Below are 18,898 nucleotides of genomic sequence, written 5' to 3' on the forward strand. Positions count from 1 at the left end.
GTAATTATTATTTCATATACGGCCGGTATTAATTTATTGATTATTTTATAAATAGTACTTTAATTCATTTAGTTAGTAATTAGTTTTATAGGGTGTACAGTCAATCATAGTTATAGGAGCAGAGAGAGAGAGAGAAAGAGAAATAGGAATATTTATTAATAATCTTATTTACTAATTTAAAAATTATCTCCCTTTATCAAGCTTTATTCTGTTCTAACATATAGAACATCAGAGTTCATGTAGCTATCTTTGAATACTGACATTGACAGACAAATTGTATAAATAAGGTTTAAAATATAATTATAAATATATAAACCAATCCTTATCTATTTAAAAAAATATTTGGTATACTGTATTATTTTCATGAGTTTTCACAAGTTAGAAAAATTTGAAAGTAACCCTACTCATCTTCAAGGTTTAAAATCAAAACAACCAATTTTGGTGTCTGACAGTAAGGGGTTTACAATAAGAAATAATTATAAAGGTCAATTTCATGGTGTCATGCTGGTGCTAAAACAAAGTTTTTAGTTGACCATATTGAAACTCAAATTGAACCTGCTTTAAGGTACCACAAATATATTGTATTTATTTGTGGTTGGGTACTTGTGATATTACTGAAAAGGCTGGAAAATTCATCAGTTTAAAATGTTCAGACAGTGACCAAGTATTAGACAGTTTAGTTAAAGAATTTCGACGAGCTTATGAAATCATAAGACGGTATAGCCCCTGGGCTACATTAAAAATTAGTGACTGTCCTCTGTTGTCAATCAGCAATTGGAATCAATTTAAAGGTCATAGCAATCCTGAGATTTTCAGAGATGAATACAAACTAGCTACAGAACAGACTGCTTTGCTGAATACTGAAATTCAAAAACTTAACTTGGCTTATTCTCAAAATACTATTAAAATCAGTAGATTTTACTTCAGATCACGTAAAATAAAAGGTAAAAGTTCTCGCCATTCAGTGAATTTAGCAGTTAATTATAATGGAATTCATCCGGGGAATCTGTTGAGTTTAGCTGTTATCAAAGAAGTGTTGGAAGATTTATGCAGAAAGAATGTTATCATATGACTGAATAGATTTTCAGGACATACAGTGTACTTTCCTGAATATATGTACATTTTTTAGGTGTGGTGTAGCATTTTGAGTTTCTGATCAAAAATTTTTGTGCGTCATATACTCCTCAACTAGATTTATACATTACAGCCTTCATTGACCAAGTATTAGTTAGTTGTGTCAATCACATCAGTTAAGAAAAGTCAATTATCATGTTACATGTAACTGACCTAAGTAATGATTAGGTGAGTAAATCTCATCAGCTGTAAAAGGGTCAGTTATTCAGTTTATCATCTCATTTGGTTGTTTTACATTAAATTGTGAAGTATATTATTTCACAGTACGTTTAATCGTTTAATATTCGACTGTGATACCTCTATACCATAACTACTTATATAACGCAGCGCACACCGACTGTAAATATTGTATACTCCGAACTTGCGATTCGTGCGGGTTTTTTTTTATGCGATTATATTATCTAAAGTAGTGTATTCATTGTTTATTTACATTTAGATTGTGTATTCAGTATATTCAAAAGCAAAATGTCTGAAGAGGAGAATGCAAAGAGTGCAGAAAAAGGTAATTACCATTATTATTAATTATTAGAAGAAAACTGTCAAAGAAGAACCAAAGATGTCAGAAGATGAGGTCAAGACAATGGTTAGATATCTCACACAAAATACAAAGTATAAAGTTTTGACAGAGGAAGAATACCATGATTTAACACAGTCTAAAACAGACAAAGATTCCAAAGGTATTCCACGCACCTTAACATCCACACCAAAAGTCTCTTTTCCCTCTTTTAAATCGTTCTCCCATATTGCCTCCTCCAGTTAGTTCTCCTAACCCAGTTACTTTATCCTCCCCAAGAATCCCAATATTTTCAGGGGAAGAGAAAAATGATTAATCATTTGAGGTTTGGAAATTTGAAGTCAAGTGTATTTTAAGAGAGAACAATTACTCCACTCCAATTTTGTTACAATCAATAAGGAATTCTCTCAAAGGAAAAGCTAGATCCTTATTACTATCAATGTCTAATGAAGCAACTCCTGAAATGATTATTGATAAACTGGAAGGTGTTTTTGGTGATGTTATGGCAGTGAAGCAGTCATTCAGAAATTCTATATGGAAAAACAAAAAGAAAGACAGCCTGCAGCTGAATATGGAATAAAGATAGAAACAATATTACAATCTGCTGTAATAAAAGCCACATCAGCCAGACGGTAAGAAATGACATGCTTCGAACCAAATTTTGGTCAGGTCTCAGAGATTCGGAACTTAAGAATGCCAGTAGGTATAAATATGAAACTACCAAGGACTTTGATTCTTTGAGAAAAGAAGTCAGAGCTATTGAATGAGAGATTTCGAATTCCAAAGCAAGTTCTAGAACCTCTGTTCCTCATAATCCAATTACAAGTTCAACTGATACTACCTTAGAGAATATCTTAAAGAAAATTGAAAAAAATGGATGCAAAGATGACTACTTTTGAGAACACCCTATCAGATATCAAACAAGAGAGAGGAGAGCAACCCAACAGAGGAGGAAGAGGTCAACGTCCATTTTGGCGAGGAAGAGGTAATCAAGGTAGGTACAACAGCCAGGAGCAACGATCAACTTCCTATCAACCACAACAATATGGTAGACAGTCAACTCCGCAAGGATATCAACCATGGTCAAATTGTACAGATTCCATGAACAGTAACAGATCATTTGAGACTCCAGGTCAATACAGCAGAGGGTACCGTAGCAGAGGATATGCCAATAGAGGATATTCCAACGGAGTAGCATACAGTTCAGAGAGAAAAAACTAGATTATGTCTGCATTGAGGAGCAGATAGCAGACCCCAGTGAAGAAACAAGCTCCGTCAATAATGAAAATCATTTAAAAAGCATACCGAATGATCCAGCAAGAGAAAAGTGTGCAAATTGTAGGCAAACTGGACATTCATTTTATACTGTAGAGTTAGAACAGATCATTTAAAATCATTTTGCAACCAGGAAAATTCAAAATCTAAATCTTATCAAGAAAACATCAATAAATGTACTTTAGTTGGTTCAACAAATGAGGTCTCTGTTACTATTGATAATTATCAAACAACAGCAATTGTTGATACTGGATCTTCAATTTCAACAATTTGTCAGAGCTTTTATGAAGAACTTTTTATAATATACCATTGAAATCTTTGTCAAATAGTTTACATGTAGAGTAAACAGAAGGTCAATCATTACCCTCCTTGGGTTATATTCAGTGTTCTCTGAAAGCTAGAGGTATCGACAACAATCAAGTTTGTGTAGATGGTTTATTCCTTATTGTGCCAAACACATCATATAACAAATGTGTTCCCGTTTTAATTGGTACTAACATTATCTCTGTTCTAATAAATCTAGTTAAGGAATCGCATGGTCTTAGGTACTTACAAGAAGCAAATTTATTTGCTCCATGGCACCTTGCATTTAGATGTGTTTCTTTAAGAGACAAAGAGTTACAAAGACACAAGAATATTCTAGCTTTAGTCAGACTAGCTGAGTCATCTAGAGTTACTATTCCCCCAAATACAGATATTGTAGTCAAAGGGTATCTACATAAAGAACTTCCATATCAACCAGTTTGTGCGTTGTTACAGACAACAACTAAACCAAAGATACCTTAAGACTTATATGTGTCTCCTGTACTTATATCATATCAGCATAGACAGAATGGAGTAGTATCTGTACATATTAGTAATATTACTACAAGAACTGTTACTTTGACTCCACATGCTTTACTCTGTGAAGTTCAACCAGTCGGTGTTGAGAATTTTACATCTCTTAAAGATAATTGTGTGTCCAAAGAGGTTGATATGATGGAATTAATTAACATTCCAAAAGATGAATTTTCAAGAGACAATTTACAAAAACTGACTGAGTTGATATATAACTTCAATGACATCTTTTCAAAAGGTGACACAGATATTGGCTATAGCAATTCAGTAAAGCATAATATAGAATTCTCCAATGAAATTCCATTTAAGCAAAGGTATCGTCGAATTCTCCCATCAATGTTTTGATGAGGTGAGAAATCACTTCCAACTGTTATTAAGTGCAGGTATTATTCGACGTTCACATTCTCATTATGCTTCAAATGTTGTACTTGTCAAAAAGAAAACAGGTGAATTACGCCTATGTATAGATTTCAGAGAATTAAATCAAAGAACCATCAAAGATAGTTATTCTTTACCAAGAATTGATGAGATTTTAGATTATCTTTTTGGCAATTAGTATATTTCAATTTTAGACATGAAATCAGGATATCATCAAATTGAAATTGAAGAGAAACATAAAGAACGTACTGCTTTTACTGTTGGTCCACTAGGATTCTATGAATACAACAGAATGGCTTTCGGGTTAGCAAATGCATCTGCTACTTATCAGAGGATCATGGAACAATGTCTTGGAGAATTACACTTAACAGTTTTTTTATATACTTGGATGACATTATTATATTTTCCAAGACTTATGAAGAACATTTAGACAGATTACACTTAGTCTTTCAAAAGTTGCGGAAAGCTGGAGTTAAACTTTCTCCAAATAAATGGTCTTTATTAAAAACCCGTGTGAAATATGTTGGTCATATTGTTTCAGAAAAAGGCATTGAGCCTGAAGAAGAAAAGGTATCAAAGGTACTGGAATGGCCTCAACCTAAATCACGTGAAGAAATCCCTCAATTTTTAGGTTTTGTAGGCTATTATAGGAAATTTATCAAGAATTTTTCAAAAATAACCAGACCTTTAATAGATCTTATGCCTACAACACAAAGGAAAACCCGAGGTAGAAAGAAAACACCTATTAATCATCAACAGGCAGATTTTAAATGGGGAGAAGAGCAAAAAGTTCTTTTAATTTTCTTAAACAACAATTATCTTCCTACCCAATATTAGCCTATCCTGATTATTCAAAATCATTTGAATTACACACTGATGCCTCATTACATGGCTTAGGTGCTGTTTTATATCAGGAAAACATGTCATAGCATATGCCAGTAGAAGTCTAAGCAAGGCTAAGAGAAATTATCCGGCTCATTAATTAGAGTTTCTTGCACTGAAGTGGTCTGTTACAGAGAAATTCAAAGATTATTTTATATGGCCACACTTTTACAGTATATACGGATAATAATCCACTTACTTATGTACTTACAACTGCACAATTAGATGCAACTGGCCATAGATGACTTGCAGCTTTGTCAGCTTACAATTTCGATCTTAAGAGCATGTCTACGAGAAAACCATGCAAATGTGGAAAAAAGCTGCGGCAGCAAGTCTCAAGAATGAACAGAATTTTATCATAGATTTAAAGGATACCCATCTAGAGTCAGATATATGATGTCTGTTTTTGCACTGGATGTTTCTATTTATAGTAACGGCCAGTATTGCATTCTGGTTAATTAGCCTCTAAAATCCAGAAAAGTTAAGAGAAAAATTGTCAAATTCAGTTATTAATTACAAAATGTATAAACAATGTTTGAAAAAAAATAAGACTATATTTTTAAAGAGGAAGTTCAAACCTTTAATTGTTGCATATTTTTTTTTCATATTTCTATTTACACCATGAAGTCTCAAGGGTGTAAATGTTGGCAGGATGCCAAGAAATGATAATTATACATTTTTGTCAATTTTTCAGAAAGAATTTCTCAGAAAATGGCGCATTATTTTTTAAAATTTTGTGTTAATAAGAAACTGTTTGATGTATTGTTACAAATATATAAAATCCATCTTTGGACTCTCAAGGACTTAAAAGTAATAAATTAACAAAAACATCCCATTTTCAATTAAAATAAAAATTTGTTGGTTTTTGAATTTTATTTTACAAGCGATTTTAATCCACTGAAGTCAATATTTGTTATTAAACATGAAAAAAAAACCCTCCTATTTTGCTTTTAATTAAAAAAATACTAGTTGTTATCATTGTTTCTCAAAGAATTCTTATTCATTACATTTGCATTTCTTTACTACTGTTAGCATTGTCTCCCCTGTTGCGCTCTTCTGTAGAGAAGGTAAACTAGTCAGAATGTTGACAAAGCTATACAAGTTCAAGTTCAGGCTAAGTATTGAGAAATGCTGTGAGTGTTGTTAATATATGTAATGATATTGAATGATTTTAATTGCACAAAAATTGTCCCATCTTGATAGTGTTATTCACTATATCACATATTGAAGTTTGATGGAGACTTGACTGCTATATTCTGTCTCGATATAATTAAGCAGCACATTTGGACGAATTTTAATCAAAATATACAAACTTGTGATAGAAGGGCTATTAAATAGATGAAGAGGGAGTTTATCTCATTCACAGATTGGGGAAGGGGAAGATGAAGGGGAAGATAATCTCATTCAAAGATTATCATATTTTACTCGAAAAAATCCACAAAAACGAGGACTGATTTCTTACAAAGATTTATAATTTATAATTGGGTACATTGAAAATGACAGATGTCCTACGGACCCGGTTTGACCTGAGCGTAGCCTGGTCACGCTAAGATTATTCTTTCTATGTTGAAATAATTCAGAATTCACTAGGAATGCCTCGTGCAATTTTTCATCGTTATCATCGGGGTCTGTTGCAATAGGCATCACATTTCTATACGTGTACATTTCACTGGCCTTCTAAAACTACCCTTCAGATGTTAAGGTTAGACTTCGTGGAATCTTGAAATGACGGGGAGGGGCCAGGGTTTTTTAAGTTCTTGAAAATGTAAAACAGTAAGTACATCTGAAATTAATAAAGAGCTCTACTCCCTACCTCTCAATTAGCAGTTTATCTCCTCTTGGAAAAAATTAAAGTTTGTACCTTTTCTTAAAATTAAAATATAGTTGTAAAGGAAAAAATGAAGTGTTAGGTTACCCTTCCCCCCGGGGATCTCAACCTGCGAAAACCGCACATAAATATAATCATAAACTACCGGTATAAAAAAGTTATCCCAAATATTAATATAGACATCATAACTTGTTTTTGTGGGATTGTTTTTTGGGATGTTATTTAATTATAACCCATCATAAGAAGACCTGGTCCCAGAGTTATGGAGCAGTCTAATGAAAAAGTCAAAATTTTTACACTCTCTTTTTGTCTTGTGATTAAAAAAAATTGAAAAAATGAAATGCTAATAAAATGTGTCTCTATATTATATTACGCTGATATTCTGCTGATATTTACAAATTTTGAGCGTAATTTATGATGTATCATATTTTTTATTAACATGTTTAGGCTTGATATCGGGTCCCTCCACCCCTCAAACAATAAAAATTCAATCCTTTATATTGTCGGACAAAAATAATTACCAAATCTACCTTATTCTATGATCATTTAATGTGATGGACATTCATTGGCAATTGGTTCCACACCACTTCCACATTTTAAAAAATCATCAGTTAAATTCAACAAAGATATGTTTAATCATTTTTATTTTCATGGAGGTGATCCTATTGTTTTTGTTTGTTTGCTTGGTTTGGTTTTTTTTTGTTTGGTTTTGGGTTGTTGTTTTTTTTTTTTGGGGGGGGGGGAGGGGAAGCTTTGAAATTTTGTCCTACTTCCTGAATTAAAAGATCACCAGTTCGAGTATAAAAGAATGAAAAGATCAATACATAATACATATATCACTATGTTTATCGAATTAGCAGAGAGAGAGAGAGAGAGAGAGAGAGAGAGAGAGAGAGAGAGAGAGAGAGAGAGAGAGAGAAAGAGAGAGGGGGGAGGAGAGATTGTCAATCTGTAGTAAACAATATGTAAAATAACACACCAAAAGAGCCCGGCTTTAATAACTTCAGTACTTTGAATTTTGTAGTTTTGCCCCTGTAATTATTCATTCGTGTATCTAATGGGCACTCTGCTTGTCTTAATGTGTAGCACTGGCAAATAAGTCCACTTCAGCTTACATGTATATTCAAATTCCCATTTTCCCATGATTTCTCGTGTTTTAATGGCATTGATTTTTAAAAAAAAAACTGAAATATGTTGAAGCAACCCTTTAGTTTATTAAAATATTGTTTGGCTCGCGAATATGTCAGGTTTTTTCCCCATAATATACATGTAACAATGTAAAGCTCACGCCAAACTACAGATTCTGGAGAGTTTTAAAAGTAGAAAAATGTCCAACTTTAAGACAATATATTTGCAATATTATTGAGAGTCCAAAGACATATTTTTGATATATTGTAAAGATAAATGTCCTTTTATAACTAGAAACAGATTTAGTGAATTCAAAGTGCCATTTTTTAACTTAAAGCATTTAAAAAATGTATATTTTTACAATTTTACAAAAAGTTGGAAACATGCCAGATTCGTGACCTATCTGCACTTAACAGAAAGAATATATGGGAATTCTCACAAAATAAATTACACAAGTGTATTTTGTTAGTGTTAACTCTAAATGACTTTTTGAATTCATATTTAAACTAAACTCAGAATTCTTAACAATAATTTGGTGAATTATACACAATTTTATTCTTAAAAGGGTCAAAATGCTATTTTTAGTAACAGTGCTGCAGAACCAAGTTTAGACTGACCACATCAAAAAAATTTTTGTGGCAAATTAATTCATATAGATGCACACTGTTACACACAAAATATGAAGTTGATCAGAGAACCTTGCTCCCACCACCTTTTGCATGATTTTCTCGTTGACATGCTCTTAAGTATAGACCACGTAAAACAAATGCAGATGCACTGTCTCGTTTACCAGGTATATCAATACTACAGAAACACGATGTGACTATTGTATCATCAGATGCTGTCACTGCTATATGTAATGCATCAAACATATGTCCATTTATTGAAACTTTACCTGTCACTGAAGATGCTAACAATATGAAGTTCAGTGCCTTACATAATGAAAGCTTTCAAAGTATTGATGTTATTCAAGAACAAATTAAAGATCCAGACATATCATATTGGTTTGATCAAGTTTATAACAATAACAAACCACATAAGGATGAAATACCACCAACTCCTTACAGTAGAGCATTGTTTCAGTGTTTTGACAAACTCAGAATTATTGATGACAAACAAGATATCTGTGTGCCAATGCTCACTAGTGATACCCCCGGTCTGATGTGAATATGCAAAATAAGCAAAGTCGACATTTAACAGAAAGCTGGCATCCGATTGGTACAGAAATATATCCCACAATATGACATGCCTAAACGAAAAGTGTGTTAAAATTTCAAGCATCTGCGATAAATAGTTGCTGAGAAATCTTTGACGGAAATCTGTGTGAAAATTTTTGCTAAAAATAAACAAAGTCGTCATTTAACAGGAAGTTGACCTCTGATTGGTACAAAAATATATCCCTCGATATAGCATGCCTATACAAACACTATGTAAAAATTTCAAGCATCTGCGAAAAATAGTTGCTGAGATAAATGCGGCAGAATTTTTTGTTACGTACGGACAGACAGACAGACGGACAGACAGACACACAAGGGTAAAACAGTATACCCCTCTCCTTTGGAGCGGGGGTATAATTATACAGAGACATAAGAACAGAAACAGGTATTGTACATCAACTTGTTTTACCATCATCTCTTATAGGTCTAGTCTTACATCATATTCATAATAAAATGGGTCATCAAGGTAGAGATAGATCTCTTCCACTTGCCAAAGATAGATTTTATTGGTATGGAATGAACCGTGACATTGAAAACCATATTTGTCATTGTGGTAGATGTATCAGGAGGAAAACTCTAACCAATGTTAAAGCTCCTCTTGTCAATATCAATACGTCGCAACCATTAGAACTTGTATGTCTTGATTGTTTAACTCTTGAACGCGCAAAGGGTGGTTACGAACATGTATTGCTCAAAACTGATCATTTTTCTAGGTTTGCGATGGCAATATCTATAAAGAATATGATAGCTTAAACTACAGCTGAGGTATTTTATCAGAATTTCATTGTTTATTATGGTATACCACAAAAGATCCATTCTGATCAAGGAGCTAACTTTGAAAGTAAAATCATCAAAGAGTTGTGTTCTTTATTTGGCATACAACAATCTAAAACCACACCATATCACCCAATGGGTACTGTGGAATCATTAAATTTCGTGGGGGCCAATTTTCGTGGATTGCTTAAATTTTACAAGTTCGTGTGGACGTAATTTCGTGTATTCTGTTAAACCTACAAAGGAAATATGACTTTATTACCATAATTTATTAATTCGTGGAGGATGTTAATTCGTGGATGAGAGGTACCCACGAATTCCACGAAAATTGAGCCACCACGAAATCTAATGATTCCACAGTAATGGTCAATGTGAAAGGTTTAATCGTACCTTAATATCAATGTTTGGAACACTGAATCCAGATGAGAAACATGATTGGAAGTCTTTCATTAAGCCATTTGTACAGGCATATAATTGTACAAAACAAGACAGCACATCATTTTCTCAATATTATTTGATGTTTGGAAGAGAACCTAATCTACCTATAGATATCATACTCGACAATAATACACAAGTCGATACTACTTCCAAATCTAAGTACATTGAATCTTTGAAAGATAGACTTAAGTTTTCTTACAATCTTGCTTTGAAAAACATACAAGATGCACAAACAAGGCAGAAAAGAAATTGTCATGTGAAAATAAAGAGCAATGTTCTAAAACCTGATGATCTTGTTTTGGTAAAAATTGTAGCCTTTGATGGCAGACATAACTTGGCAGACAAATGGGAAAATGATCCCTATGTTGTTATTAATCAACCAAATGATGACATTCCTGTGTACAGAGTTAAAAAACAGAATGGTGAAGGAAAAATCAGAGTGTTACATAGAAATTTATTACTTCCAATCTGTTCATCTTCAAATATTGATGATAAATTAAAACCAGTTCCTAGAAAAAGGAAACCAGTCCCCAAAGCTAGAAAAATTTTCAATCATGGATCAGCTAATAACAGCAGACCTTGTGTAGAAAATGTTGATGAATCAATCAGCGATTCTGATAACGTTTCTATAGTGTTATACACACTCGAACAAAAACCAGTAGAAGTTGATAAAGTATTCAACGATTCTGCAGCTACTGAGTTAGATTATACCCCTGTTGAAGAATCTATAGATTCGAATAATGTTCCGCATACCGATTCAAATGTGCAATCAGATGCAGAAACATACTCTGAACATGAATCAGAACAAAGTATTAATACAGGATCAGGTACACACCAAACAGATATGTTTGATGACACAGTTCCTGAAAATTCATTTCACAGAAGTTCTGTAAATGGATCAAACAAAGATGAAATTGAAAGGGAGATAGCTATTCAATCTCCTAATCAGAATACACAATGATCAGGTAGCTCTTTCATTCCAAGAAGATCTGTGAGAGTTAAGTCAAAACCTAAATGAATGAAACATGATCAATATGTATTTTCTCAAACCCATCAGCCTGATTGGAAATCAAGAGCAGAATATTTACAGTCTTTAATGTCAACAGCAGCATTTAAAGATGCAGATAGTCGAGTCATTTCAGACATTTGGTAAACATAATTACAAAGTCGTCTGATTATTTAAAAAAATGTAATATCTATGTTTTAATGTTTTATGCCGTTAATCATTTTCAGCATCAATATTGCCATAAATGTATGAGCAATTTAATATGCTGAATCATAATTGTTTATAATCTTTACTTAGTTAATTCAGTGAGTAAGTTTTGCTTATTCAACTTACTCAGTGGATACATATCTTAAATAATTAATTTTTCTCTCCATATATACATGTAATTAGTAAATGACATGGAAGTCATTTGCCAACGGCGGGGGGGGGGGGGGATGTGTAATAGTTGGTATATTGTTTAATTAACAATTAACAATTACATGATTGTACATTTATGAATATGTAAATCTATTTTAACTAATTAATAATATACAAAGCTATGTGTCAATTAATATTGACCAGCAATAATGTATGTATCATTTTATCAACATTGTGTATACATTGAATAAAAATAATAATTAATTAAATAATAAAATAAAATATTTCAATAAATAATTCATTAATAACTAAATCTTTTGATCCACCACTGATACTCTCAGTACACCTGTAAGAGGGTACCTGAGTAGTATTTAAGCTTTATTTATTCCTTAAATTTCATTGGTTAAAACTTTTACCTCAAAACTTTGACCTAAGTCAAAGACATTTGGTCAGCTACTGCCAATCTGGGCTGACTTGAAATTCTAGGTTTGATATAGTTATAATTTAAAAGACTGAGCAGAATCCAGATATATGTAAATGCTAACTTCTCACTTCTAATTAACAAGTTGTAAATTAATCATCTCATAATTTATTATGAGTTATCAAACTAAATTTAATGTATAAAGTGTGAAAGATATTAGAGTGAATGTGTTTTTTTAATTACTGTCATACTTCATACTGTAACTCATGCTGTAACAGTAGATTCAGTAATTAAGACTGAAAGCTCTGTTTCATAAACAGGTACTTATTCTTTGTCATAAATATATGCTTAATTTCATACTTTTTACAATAATATATAATTGAAATATGAATGTTCAATACTGATCATGATGATAGAGTTTTATAAAATGCTGTGACAGGGGGAATAACTCTGTCTTATTTATAGCATTTATAAACCATGTATTTTATGACTTGTGAAATCATTTATCAATATTATGTGCATTGAACATGTATATAAAATTGAATTATTTTTTTTGTTACAATCATAAAGGAATGATTGAGGTTTTAAATGGTACAAAATTCTAACAAATCGAAAAAGAAAAGTTTCCGTTGGTGTTTAAACATTAAAATCATCGATAATTTTGCTTAACATAAACTAAAAGTAACAAGTGTGACCGTTCCACGCCAAACAATTTCAAACCATTCAAATCTGTCAAAATCATAAGTCTACATTCTTTCCACTTTTCAAGTCATTATCTTGACTTTGTCATGAATTATGAGCGATTAAAGGGAACATGGTCGATACAATTTGGATCGAACGAACGCGGCACCAAAGAAAAGTATTTGCTCTGCAGAACCCGGATTATGGACTTGGAGACACGGTGTCTTTACAAAAATCATATAATTGAACAGACATATACAAGTAAAAATATCAAAGAAATGGTACGAAATATGTACTCTTTTTCAGTCATTTTAAATGTTAAATGGCATATTGTAAATTATTCACATGTCTTTTGACTTTAAAGCCCAATAGATAAATCACTGGAACAGTAATTTTATCTTCACCCTACACTATACATGTAAAGTATAAAAATGTAAGTTATTAAGTAAATAGAAGAAAAAAGAGAAATAAGGTAATTGACATTTTTCTATTCTCAGAATGTCAGCACCAACCGGACTAGCCCGCAATAATGTTGATGACCTGTGTTGAATATTTCAGAAAGGAAGCTTAAGAGCTTTACACACTCGAAGTGCACGCACATTACTGGGGATATTTCTTACGAAGTTATAGTCTGGAATGCCAAATAAAATTATATGTACTTTATTTATTTTCGGAAGAGATTCTGTCCGGTGTGCTGTCTCATCTGCTAGAAAATGCCTCTCAGAGAAACTTTGTTACATCATACCTTGGCTTCCAGGATATCACAAAGAAAGAAATAATTTCATCACATACAACATAGTTGGCACAATCATAAATTTGACAAAGCATGTCCCCGCCAATGTGTGTTGCAATAAAACCTATATCTACATACAAAAAGAGTTCCCAGTCCAAATTCCGACGAAAGTGTTATAGCATGCTTAAAGGTGAAATGAATTCATAAATACGCATTATTTTCCTTTTATCTCCGACTACCGCCATATTAGTTGTCGATTTCTATTGTTCTGTTCGACATAGCTACACACCCCCCTTTATAAGGCCGAAAGCACTATTCATGCTTCACCGCATTCGGGTATTTCATTCACCCAAACACGTTACCTTGGACTAAAAGACATGTAGAAACGCGTTTTGAATAAAAACAATATGACTACCACTGCACTGGCAAGGAATATCCAATGAACGACGAAACAAAGCAAACTGAAATCCACTTAAAAAATCCTCGATAATTGTAGACTGTTTCCTGTGTATGTTATAACATTGCACATGCGCGATCACACATGTACACTGTGGCAGATCGAACATTGTGAATGATCGCAAGAATTGTTTTTTAGAAACCGATGAAACGATGTTACGTTGTTACTATCATTTATCTTCTGTGTTGGATGTAGTGCCGCCGGGGTTTTCATATATTTGCAGACGTTATGCACTCTGTATGAACAGGCACGTAGCATCGTTTTTGAAAGTGGGGGGGGGGGGGGCCAGACTCATCCAAAAAATCTTGACAAAAAAAAAAAAAAAAAGGAAATTTAAAGTTTCCCAAAATCTTCAAAATCCTAATCCATTTGGTGGGGGTGGGGGGGGGGCAAACAAACAGTGCTGTCTTCACAAGCACATCGAACACCTGTGTCATTCATCAGGCACGTAGCATCAGGGGTGTGCTCTTTGTCGTAATCGGGAAAAAACGGAAGAGTCCGTAGATGTTACTATATTTCAAATTTAAATGATTTAGAAAATTTAAATGAAACTTCCTAGGATAACAATTGATACTCTTTATAAAATTGTTTAACAAAATCGTGTTTTAAAAGCATTCAGGCTCCGATTTCACAAAAAACTTAAGTTTTTACCTAAGTTTAATCTCAAATCTTGAGAATTTACTCGGCTGAGATTTTTCTCAAATTGCATTTCACAAATCAAACTTAGTGATTTCTCAGCTGAGTTGAATTTTTTACTTAGCCGAGTCAAGAATTGTCATTGTCTCAAGTGGTCCGTTATAACTTCTTTTGTTTTTTTTTTTTTTACTTATTATCAATAAAAACAAACGTCTGCTTATATTTTAAACAGAGAAATATCGGATTAAAATAACAAGAGTCATAAAATGTTAATCAGTCATGAAATGTACACTTTGTTATGCTAGGTATAGATGACATATCTACATGATTTTATATATTATATAGCAAACAGAAGAACACATTTAATACATTATGGTTACCTTAAAATCATTAGAAAGTAGAATCAATTCACAGGTATTCAATTAACACAAACAAATGAATTAGTTCCCTTTGTTTACATTTTTGTCAAGGGAGATAACTCCACCAAAATTACTATTTCTTAATGAAAAAAATATTTATCAAACCTGGATGAAATATTGCATATACGCTGATCATTGAGTGGAATAAATCTAAGAAATGAACATTACTGACAATATAATACTGTATTAATGATGTTAATGAGATATTCATATTTCAGATTTGACTTAAGTCTGCTATGGAGGTAACTTCAGTTTTTTCTCAAATTGAGTAAAAAACACGACTAAGATTTTTTTGTGAAATGCAGAGATTTCAGTTTTCTCAAATTTGAGAAAAAACTCAGACTTAAGTCTGAGATTTGACTAAATTAAGTTTTTTTATGTGAAATCAGAGCCCGGCAATGCAATTTCATTAAGTTACTTGGCAATGCATCAGTATATTGTAAATTGAGTTTGCAAGAATATTTTTTGAGGTTGACATCAGACATATGTTATCATACTAAAACAACAAACTCTTGTTTTAACAAAAAAAAATATGTAGATAATATCCAGCACAAACAAGGGATTTAATACTTTATAATTTAATTCTGGTTGTAACGCGGCATTTGATATGATAGAAAAATTAAGTTAAATTTGTATAACCTGTTTTACTTTTAAAATATGATATAATGCTTTATTTATATGGCCCCGTTAAAACTGACTAAAAAAAATGTATACTAAATACATTTTTTTCAAACCAAGGAGTGGCTGTATAGTGCATCCTTTTTCTTTTCTAAATTCTGTTCTTTACGTCTTTAAGCCAAATTTTTACTATAGCTATTATTTGAATTGAACATAGATTAATGTGTTAATGAACTTAACGAGGCTTGGTCTAATTTATTCTGCCCTAGGTTTTTGGATGAATTTTTTTACATGAATTTCTACTGAAAAAATTATTATTTTAAGATTTGAAAATAAAACATTTACCACACCGTTTGTATAGGGGGTCATCTCAAAGTTTGTTAATCTATAACATAGAACCCTATGGGATTTTGCTTGAAATGTATCAATTTTGCACATTTTTTATATTCTTTTTTAAACTTCTGCCCTAGGGATTTCTTTTTCTGTTCTACATATTAAAGTTTTTGCTAAAAGGCATCAAATGGTAAAAAAAAACCGTTTACCTCCTGGTTTGTTTCAGGGGTCTTATCAAAGTTGATTTTTGTATGCCCAATTTCAAAGATTTGTAAGTTAATAGCTATTTTTTTATTTGACAAAGGCGGAAAAGGTGTTCTTTATGGTATTATTAAAACATTCAGACATATTTAAGTAATAAAAAAAATATATAACATCACATATTAAGGGTCATTAATATAAAATATAATAAGGTTACTGTCTTGAAATATCTGAATTAAGCTATATTTAGGCGGGTTAAGAAAACGTGACAGAGGGCTAGGCTTGCTGAACCCTCTTCACGTTTTCGACCCGAGCCCAAATATAGCTTATACTTCGAGACAATATCTTTATTCCACAATATAACATTAATTTTACGCATCAAACGAGATATTTTCAACAAATTTCGCTAAATATCTGCAGTTGAAACTATTACGCCATGATGTCAACCAAGCAAAAAGATGACGTCACAATACAAATGAAACGCTGCGCGAAAGCGTGTGTACTCGTTATGTACTCGGCCTCGCTAATTCTTAATTTTGTATCTCTTTATAGAGGGAATAAAAGATGAATGAATGGATAAAACCGAGCTGTAGTTGTATACAGATGTTTGTAATTAAGAATAAAATAATAAAGATAAGTGTAAACATATGTTTGCATATCTTAAACTAATGAAAAACTCGGCTGACACTGTTTTGTCATGACGTTGATTAGTCAACCCGAGTTCTTGCTGACCCCGTCCTAGAAGGTTCTATACATCTAAACTAAAATCGCGCATTCAAGAACGAATTGAATCAACTTTTTAGTTCAACATTTCCCGTATTGTAATTTTTTTGTATACCCTTGATAAATTCTCAGTAAATATACACATTCTGTACGCAATCACTTAATATTATCTAACTGCAAGCATATATTTTGATGTTAATGTCCACTGACTTGGATTCGCCCGAACGTGACCATAACCTTACTCTTTTTGTTGTTGCTATTTTGAGCTGGTTTATCGAAAACAAAAGTAGGTTTTTAATCTATTTCTCATTAATTTGTTATTAGGTGAAATTCAATTATGGCTTACGAACATTTACTCTCATGTGATGAAATACTAAAGGTATAAGCAATTATAATCACAATTTCTTTCTTGTTTATATTAAATTTATGTTGCAATCAATTTTCTGTGTATTGCGATTAACAAACCAAAGGTAAAAAATACATGCCTTGGGTTTTTAACACCTGTTCAAGACAAATCAGCGAAAGAGGTGAAATTTGATTTAAACATGTGCATTGCAACCTTTGCGATGAACATGAACGGAACGCAAAATTTTGAAAATTTTCTCCCTTGGTAACACCTGTGAAGACATCGGAATTTTCTACTTTAAAGGCATATAACTGTGTCTAGATGCTCGACTGTACAAAAAAACTGACCAAGAGATTATTCAGATACATTTGTATACGAAGTTTCAAATTTCATTTCGAATGAACGGAAACTGCATCAGATTGAATTGTCCGACGTACAACAGACATAACTCCGTCGAAAATGCCTTGATCGTAACCTAGATATTCTTATGATAACCTGTATACTTAATTTAATTTCAACATGTGCAGTGCAACCTTTGCGATGTAAACGAACGGCGAATTTGGAAGTCAAAACATGATAAATATGTATATCAAATTTAGTTTCAAAATGTTCAAATTCGAATAAAAATTACCCGCATTTGCTAAAAATGGGATTTTTCTACGTCCAAGGGACACACCTCTGTTAAAAATTGCTCAATCGTACCCGTAATCTAACTTGACTTGTTGTTATTCTAATAATCTTTAATATATATCTAATTTTATTTCACTATATACAACTTTTGCGAAGTAAATCAACGGAAACTGCAAACAGTAGAATTTTTCAAACTCCGATGCGCATAGTTCTGTCGAGATTGATTCAATCGTACTTAAAATCAAACTTGCCCTAAATATATTTATGATCAATCTGACCTTATTCTAATTGTATTGCAATTATCTCGCTTTAAAAAATGGGTGTTGTCCTTTATTGAAACAATTTAGAATTTTCTTTCCAGAAAGATGCTTTGAACTAAGTTTCAATATATTTGATTAAGTTGTTCTAGAGAAGAAGTCAAAAGTGTGAAAAGTTGTTTACAGACGAACGGACAGACAGACGACGGACAACTTCGGTTCGGATGAGTTAAGTATAAAACACCAATCGTTCAATGAATAGTAGAAAATCGAATATAAATTTAAATAATCCATAGTTTTTTAACTTAATGAAACCAATTAACATGTATAAAATTAATAATACATAATGAAAAAAAAATAAACATGCATGTTTATACTTACCTAAATATTAGTATAACCGTACTGTTAATTTATCAAGGGAATGCGTAAAAACTTGCAGATAGCTTAAAGCTGTTAACTAGGATTTAATCTATTAGGAGATAAAGTAAGTGTCATGTGTTTATATTTAGGTCAGGAATCACTTAAGATAATAGCTTTTTCAACAAATTTAATGCGCTTAAAAATATATGTTAAAAGTTAAATATGATCTCTCAAACAGATACCAAGCAATATCTGACGTTTGCAAGGTGAAATATTATGGTTTTTACAATTCGCTTATAACAAAATGTATTAATT

At 32.1% G+C, this 18,898-nt stretch overlaps 1 long non-coding RNA gene across 1 annotated transcript in view; it reads right to left on the bottom strand.

Moving 5' to 3' along the window:
• LOC128169920 (uncharacterized) overlaps positions 1 to 18,684 on the bottom strand; it is a 46,292-nt gene extending 27,608 nt beyond the window's left edge. The window contains exon 1 of the long non-coding RNA XR_008241629.1: positions 18,605 to 18,684. This is a non-coding gene — a long non-coding RNA (uncharacterized LOC128169920). The remainder of the gene's footprint in view (positions 1 to 18,604) is intronic.
• Positions 18,685 to 18,898: the final 214 nt, after the last annotated feature.

The sequence above is a fragment of the Crassostrea angulata genome, unplaced genomic scaffold (genome assembly GCF_025612915.1).
Source record: "Crassostrea angulata isolate pt1a10 unplaced genomic scaffold, ASM2561291v2 HiC_scaffold_257, whole genome shotgun sequence".
In the NCBI taxonomy this organism is placed as follows: domain Eukaryota; kingdom Metazoa; phylum Mollusca; class Bivalvia; order Ostreida; family Ostreidae; genus Magallana; species Magallana angulata.